This window comes from Chiloscyllium punctatum, chromosome 37 (assembly GCF_047496795.1).
Source record: "Chiloscyllium punctatum isolate Juve2018m chromosome 37, sChiPun1.3, whole genome shotgun sequence".
Lineage (NCBI taxonomy): Eukaryota > Metazoa > Chordata > Chondrichthyes > Orectolobiformes > Hemiscylliidae > Chiloscyllium > Chiloscyllium punctatum.
This window is the reverse complement of record NC_092775.1, coordinates 53,288,337-53,296,638: the sequence shown is the minus strand read 5'-3', so window position 1 is coordinate 53,296,638 and position 8,302 is coordinate 53,288,337.

Genomic DNA, 8,302 nt, shown 5'->3' with positions numbered 1-8,302 from the left:
TTTGAACCTGTGTTCCCAGAACTTTAACAGGGTCTCCAAATTAATACTTAATGTGGACTTGTTGGGCCAAATGTGTGGTTCTAAGGCATGTGGTTCAAATTGAATTTGCAAGTTCACAAATATCAGCTGCAGCGAGGTCATAGTGTTGCAAATGTCCTTCATTGTCCAGCAAGCAGAAATTAGGGAAAGATCAACAGACAGGGTCATACTCCTGAGTGCTATGCAGTGGCCTTGGCTGAGGACTTCCAAAGCCACAACCACTTTCATCTAAAAGGACAAGGGCAACAGGTACATGAGAACACCACCCCCTGCAAGTTCTGCTCCAAGCCACTCACCATCCTGGCTTGGAAATATATCGCCGTTCCTTCAGTCACTGGGTCAAAATCCTGGATTTCCCTCCCTAATGGCATTGTGGGTCAACCTACAACAGAAATTCAATTTGAGCCACATGCCTTAGAACCACACATTTGGTCCAACAAGTCCCCATTAATTATTAATTTGGAGACCCTGTTAAAGTTCTGGGAACACAGGTTCAAATCCTGCCACAGCAAATGGTGGAATTTGAATTCAATAAATATCTGCAATTATTTGTCAATTGTCAGGAGAAATAAAAGTTCATCTGGTTCACTAATGCCTTTTAGGGAAGGTAGCTACCCATCCTTATTGGTCTGATCTACATATGACTCCAGATACACAACATTCTGATTGACAGTTAACTGACCTCTGGGCAATTAAAGACGGGCAATAAATGCTGGCCAGCCAGTGATATTCACATCCCACAAGTGAATAAAGATTAAGTCTTTATTATTGTCACTACAAAAGAGACATCGATAAGTTGCTCAGAATGAAATGAGATGTGGGGAGGAACAGAAACACATGACAAGTTGTTGTAAATATCAGGGGTTGCTTCCGGACTTGATGTGTCAAGGCTGGCAGTTGGGAGATAAGTTTAATTCAACAGAGACTCACCTTGGTTGGGGACATTTGACGAAGTATCATTTGCAACACGCTGCACTCGATTGCTCTGAATTCTGGGCTGGGGGCATGGTAGCTAACAGATTGAAGACAATCCTTACTGAGATTCTGAACCATTGGATGGAACATTTGTTCACAAGCCTGAGGAATATGAGAGCTTTCTCCCACCCAGTGCATCCTAGCCTATTCTTATCTCCATCCTTTTCTCATTCAATGTTAGTCACCATAGTTACTCCATGTGATGACATTGGATTCATAAGTCTGTGTAAAATTTGATATCAGTAACTAACCCCAACATAATGAAACATAAGAGGAGGTGGAGAAGGAGCTGAAATGGCAACACTAGAGTCATTGCAGCAGCAAAGTGAATCTTTCCAAAGCTTGCTGAGTGAGAAGTCTGCCTCACCTCCCCGGGGTCAGAAATGGAATGGTTGAGCCAGGATTCCAGCTCTGTGCTGGCCTCTTTCTCTGGCGAATCCTCCAGAACGGGCTTCTTCTCATTATTTTCCTTCTTTCCTATTTCTACCACCCAGTTTTAAGGCAGGGGTGTGGTCAGGAATAGGAATAAGAATGCCTAGACCAGGTTCAACTTACCTGGACCTCCAGGAGGATGAGTTTAGGTTGATATTTTGTGGCCATGTGCAGCCCAGGATGCTCTCTGAGGGTCAAAGAGCGGTGTGTTGAGCTGACAGTTCTCATTCTGAACTGTCATCTATCTGATATGTAGTTTTAAAGTAGTGCCAAACTCAGGATGGTGAATAGAGCACTTGGTACCAACTTCACAACGTGGGTGATTCAAGAGGTTTCTCACAGTTCCATCTTAAATTCCATCAGTTAAATCAAGAAAAAAGGATTTGATGTAGTTTCCTTGGGGAGAATCAGCACTTAAAAATGTGTTGCTGGAAAAGCGCAGCAGGTCAGGCAGCATCCAAGGACCAGGAGAATCGAGGTTTTGGGCATAAGCCCCTCTTCAGGAATCCTGAAGAAGGGCTTGTGCCCGAAACGTCGATTCTCTTGCTCCTTTGAAGCTGGAGAATCAGCACAATCAGTCAGATCTGATTTGGATTCTCACTATAAGTTCACGTATATAAACTCTATCATGGAAGCTGTGTTCTTGCTGAAACAGATGTCTTGATGTTTCTTGACAACACTAACGTTGACACAATATCTGAGGTTTACTTAAAGCTTGGGCACTGTGCTTGCTTTAATTATTGTTACATTATATATACACATATGCATAACTGACTGTCAGGCTAACTGGGAGTAACATGGAGACCTTTTATACTGGAGCAATGCCTGTTATAACGACATGCAGCCACCTTAAAGGTGTTGTTTAACTTGCTCTCGGCTGTGTCAGAATGAAGATCACTTTGTCAGCAGCCTTTGTTTCAAAGCATCCCATTCAGCAGCTTCCAGTCGGATCAGAGATATGTGGTTGGTTCTGCTGTTGAGGTAAGTTTAAATCCAATCTGCAAAGACTTTTAATTCTAGCTTAGCTGGCAGAGTATGATAAAGCCATGATGTATCTGATCTGGGACTGTGTACTTTTGCCAGTGGGTAAAACAGAGTTATATCTTCCAGTCTGAGTATCCTTGACATTGTATTTATACCTTATAATTCACTTGCTGTACCCATTACTGCTTAGAGTTTCTTTGCAGGCCAATGTTTCTAGAATCTGCTCTTACATATCAGACCTTTACATCAGGATCAACAAGTGATGATTTGGGCTATAGGGAGAGGCTGAACAGAGTGGGGCTGTTTTCCCTGGAGCGTCGGAGGCTGAGGGGTGACCTTATAGAGATTTACAAAATGATGAAGGGTATGGATAGGATAAATAGGCAAAGTCTTTTCCCTGGGGTTGGGGAGTCCAGAACTAGAGGGCATAGATTTAGGATAAGAGCGGAAAGATATAAAAGAGACCTAAGGGGCAACTTTGTCACGTGTATGAAATGAGCTGCCAAGAGGATGTGGTGGAGGCTGGTACAATTGCAATATTTAAGAGGCATTTGGATGGGTATATGAATAGGAAGGGTTTGGAGGGATATGGGCCGGGTGCTAGCAGGTGGGACTAGATTGGGTTGGGATATCTGGCCGGTATGGACAGGTTGGACCAAAGGGTTTGTTTCCATGCTTATCTCTATGATTCTATGCTGACATTAAGTAAGTTTTGTTCATCCTAGAAATTAGATGGCCAATTGTTTCAGAACAAACCTGCTCATCTCGGGGAGATAGAGGGTCATTGCATAAATTGTGTGTTTTCTGCCATGTTTCAATGGAATCTCGTTTGTAACTATTTACTCAGAGAAGAGAGTGCGAGGGGACCTGTCTGCACCTTGTGAAGGATCCAGTTTCTTAGCTAACAGGAATACAGCAAGGTAAAAACAATGACTGCAGATGCTGGAAACCAGATTCTGGATTAGTGGTGCTGGAAGAGCACAGCAGTTCAGGCAGCATCCAAGGAGCTTCGAAATAGACGTTTCGGGCAAAAGCCCTTCATCAGGAAGGCAACATTGCAACATCCGTCAGGTGCTAAAACTAAACTCTGCTAAAGACTTGCAATCCAGTAAATGAAATTCGACCTCTGTTCAACAAGCTGTGATTATCACAAATCAAAATGATGCAGTTTATCTTCATGGCATTCTAGTTGTGTTTTGAAATGACAAAAATCAGGTTCAGTTGTTAAAGAGGTAGTGGCAGCTGGGATGCTATACCAGCTAAGAGACAGAGAGCAGAGGGTATTGTCCATCAGAGATTTACACCTCCACCAAAACAAGTGAAAATGGTTATGTCATCACTTACCTCTTGCAGTCGTGAGAGACTGTGTTTGCCTCCCTAATACTTTGGTCAGATTGGCCTCTCAGATCCCATATTCATAGACTATCCTTCTTTGAATTCTGTAATCTATTCACCTATTGACCTGAGAGTCCTAGCCTTTCATTAATTCATCAAAGATAAGAGATGTGTTTAAGAGTCTGGATGATGTTGATAATCTAACTTGAGGAGTTTCATGGTAAGCTAAGACTTGTGTTCAAGTATTGGCTTCTGATGGAGTAGCTGTGGTGGCTGGGCAACTTTCAGAGACAGGATGAATTAGCAATAGTGTCTGCCAATTTGTTATTGAGATAGCCTGGAGGAGGGTAGATGGAATCACCAGTTCCTTAAAGCCTCAGAGTTTAAATGCAGAACCCTGGTCACCTTTCTTGCCAGTGGTCCTGTAGAAATGTTACACCTAGGCTGCCCAACAATTAAAAAACATTGAGAAAGGGCTAACCAATCTGTTTAACCAATTCAGTTCAACGCCAATTCCTTGGAAATGGCCCTTAGTTGTAGGGCAGGAAGAATTCACTTGATTTTTCTGACCTTTTCTGTCACATGTGGATCATTCAAAATGCTCCATCTATTTACTCTCATTTAATTCATTCAAACCTTTCCTTTGGAGGCATTGGATTATTCCTGTGATTCTTACTCACATAAATACTTCAGCACTCTTGCTTCAATGGTCCAAGTTCCCGGGAGTGATGATCACCAACATCCACTCACATTGATGCTATGGTCAAGAAAGCATTACAATGCTCCTTACTTCCTCAGAGGTTGAGGAAATTCGACATGTCCACATTGACTTTTACCCATTTTTATAGAAACACTGTAGAAAGCATCTCATCTGGATGCATCACAGCTGGTATGGCATCTGCTGCTCCCAAGACTGCAAGAAACTACAGAGAGTCATGAACCCAGCCCAGTCCATTGTGCACAAACTGGATTTATTTCCCTACGTTTAGCTCCTGCAGTTTGTCCAGACCGTTGCTTCATTAATCTCTGTTTCCTGAGCAGCTGATCACTATTTAAACAGCAGAAACTTTGTTGAAACACAAATTGTTTGGAGCCATAATTTCCAATTCAAAAGGTATTTTTGGAGCCTCAGTTTCTAATTGATCTGAGCTCTGTATGTTCCTTGTGTTTGAATTTGAATTTTCGGACCCTTTCAAACTGAACAATCACACAACATGCAACAATCAGTGCAAGGAATTTAAACCGCAGTTGCTTCAGGTTCATTTTTCAAATTTGAGGAAATCCGATGTATTTACTACTTGCTGTGTCTGAATGCAGGCCCTGCTCCTCTTCATCAGAGTCACCAGGGAATTTCTCCACATACAACTTACATCAAACGCTCTGGGGATGCTGATACTTCCCAACAATAGTTTGACACATCTACGTTGGATCCTAGACAGGAGTTTGTGGTAGGCTGTACAACAAGCATTTTCAATTCCATTAGTTGTACAAAGATTGTCTGCATGTCATCGAATCATAAGGCATTGGAGAAGATATAGGCCATTCGGTCCATCGAGTCTGCTCTGCCATTAAATAATATCATGGCTGATCTGATAATCAACTCCACTTTCCTGCCTTTTCCCCTTTCCTGCCTTTTCCCCATTCCCTTACTTCTCAGCCTTGAATATACATAATGACCCAGCCTCTGCAATAATGTATTCCATGGATTCACTACCTCCTGAGTGAATAAATTCCTCCATGTCATGGTTTTAAATGTGCAACTCTTTATTCTGAGATGATTCCCTCTGGTGCTATACAATACAGAAGAGGACCTTTGGCCCATTGACTCTGCACTGAAAAAAAGGCAGTCAGTTTTTCAAAACATGATGGTTGTGTTGCTGTGCAACCCCACATTGTAGAAGAATTGCAGTTTAGAAACAGCACTTAAAATGTTGGTGCTGTAATCGCATTACAGCCAACGCACGTTTTAAAAGTTCATGGTGTAGAATCAGCATCCTCAATTCATCAGTCATGTTACGGTGAATAAACATTGATGAAAAGCATGTTGTAACAGAATTACCTGTACTCTAAATCTACGATAGTTCCACTTTCCCGACTTGGCTTACAGTCTTGAGTATTACAGCCTTAGTCTCCCTCCTCACGAGACAATGTTAGCATTTCCAGAGCACAGTATGAAAGATCTGGTCTTGATGCTACTGTGGAGACTGTTCAAGGGTTTTCTAAGAAATTGCATTCATTTCCTTTCAGCGTTTACCCATGATTCCTTGTTCTCCTGCACTTTGGACAAAATGACTACTTCCTGAGCACAGCAACGATTTAAACCTGATGGTTAGATTAGATTAGATTACATTACAGTGTGGAAACAGGCCCTTCGGCCCAACAAGTCCACACCGACCCGCCGAAGCGCAACCCACCCATACCCCTAACCTAACAGTACGGGCAATTTAGCATGGCCAATTCACCTGACCTGCACATCTTTAGACTGTGGAAGGAAACCGGAGCACCCGGAGGAAACCCACGCAGACACGGGGAGAACGTGCAAACTCCACACAGACAGTCACTCGAGGCTGGAAACAAATCTGGGACTTTAGCACTGTGAGCCACCATGCTGCCCATTATTTGGTTAGATTGTCATTATTGGAATTGGGTTGTCATATGCACAATTGTAAGGTTAAACTGATGTTCTTGTCTCATTTTCTGTATTGGTCCTACACAATCTGCTAACCTTGATTAAATGGGCAGCATGGCAGCACTGCTGCCTCATAGCACCAGGGCTCTGATTTCAATTCCTGCCTCAGGTGTCTGTCTGTGTGGAGTTTGCACGTTCTCCCCATGTCTGTGTGGGTTTCCTCCCACAGTCCAAAGATGTGCAGGTCAGGTGAATTGGCCATGCTAAATTGCCCATAATGTTAGTTGCATTAGTTAGTGGTAAATATAGGGTAGGGGGTGGGTTACTCTTCAGAGGGTCATTATGGGCTTGTTGGGCCAAATGGCCTGTTTCCATACTGTAGGGAATCTAATCTAAAAGAGTGGTTCTTCAAACACTGGCTCAGGTATCAAAGATATTGAGATCTTCTACTGTATGATATGTTTTACTGAACTGCATTATGTCTTTATGAAGTCCTGGCTATGTTAACTGTTTTAGTGATCTTTGAGAAGATTTGTAGCTCAGGTTGATGATAAGTATGTAAATTAGCTTGCTAAGCTTGAAGGTTTATTTTCAGAAATTGTGTCACCACACTAGGTAAAGTCATAGTGAGAGTCTCCAGTGAAGCGCTGGTGGTATGTCCCGCCTCTCTTTATAGGTCTTGGTTTCTTTCATTTTTTTCATGAACCAGAAAGGTAGATGGAATCTAAATCAATGTGTTTATTGATGGAGTTCTGGTTAAAATGCCATTCCTTTAAGAATTCTCGTGCATGTCTTTGTTTCACCTGTCCTAGGACGTGTGTGTTGTCCCAGTCAAAGTGGTGTCCTTCTTTATCTGTATGTATGGAAATTAGTGAGAGTGGGTCGTGTCTTTTGGTGGCCAGTTTGGTGTTCATGTATTCTGGTGAAAAGTTTCCTGCTAGTTTGTACAATGTTGTGTTTTTTTACAGTTCTTGTATGGTATCTTGTAAATGACATTAGATTTGCTGGTGGTATCGAATGGATACTTTAGGTTCGGTAGTCGCTGTTTAAGTGTATTGGTAGGTTTGTGGGCTACCATGATGTCAAGGGGTCTGAGTGGTCTGGAAGTCATTTCTGAAATGTCTTTGATTTAAGGTAATGAGGCTACAGTTTTTGGTTGCGTTGTGTCTGCTAGTTTGGGTTTGTTTCTGAGGAACCGGTGGATTGTATTTATTGGATGCACGTTTTCCTTGAAGATGTTGTATAGATATTTTTCTTCTGCTTTTTGTAGTTCTTGGGTGCTGCAGTGTGATGTAGCTCAAGACCTATAAATAGAGAGGCAGTTTATACCACCAGCCCTTCACCTGAGACTCTCACTGATGATGTTACCTAGTATGGTGACAAAACATATGAAAACAAACCTTCAAGCTCAGCGAGCTAACTTACAAACTTATGTTTACTGTCTGTTTATTGATGCTTGCATTTTCTATCTTCATATATCTCTTGCCATAGACATTTCAAGTACTCCCTGCAATATCTCCTTACAATATCTGAGCAGTATCACTATCTGATGAACAACCACCTATCTGTGAGGATGTTTGCACTTCCTCATTAAAACACCGATTTCAATATAATAACACTTTGAAACTCTTTCAGCCTCAGTTTTAGTGTGAGCTGTCTGTGCTAATCACTTCACCCTAGATCTTCAACTTGAGCCTCAATTAACAAAGACATGCTGAACACTTATATTGACTATCCTCATTCTTAAATAGAGTTTCAGTTCCTCTAACACTCTCTTGTGGTATTACTTGAACCTCTGGTGATGGACTTTGATTAGCTCACAATGGAATAACGCCAAGAACATAGTCCTATAACTGTTTCATCTCATTAACTTCTGAACCTCTAACGTTTATTTCCAACCACATCATT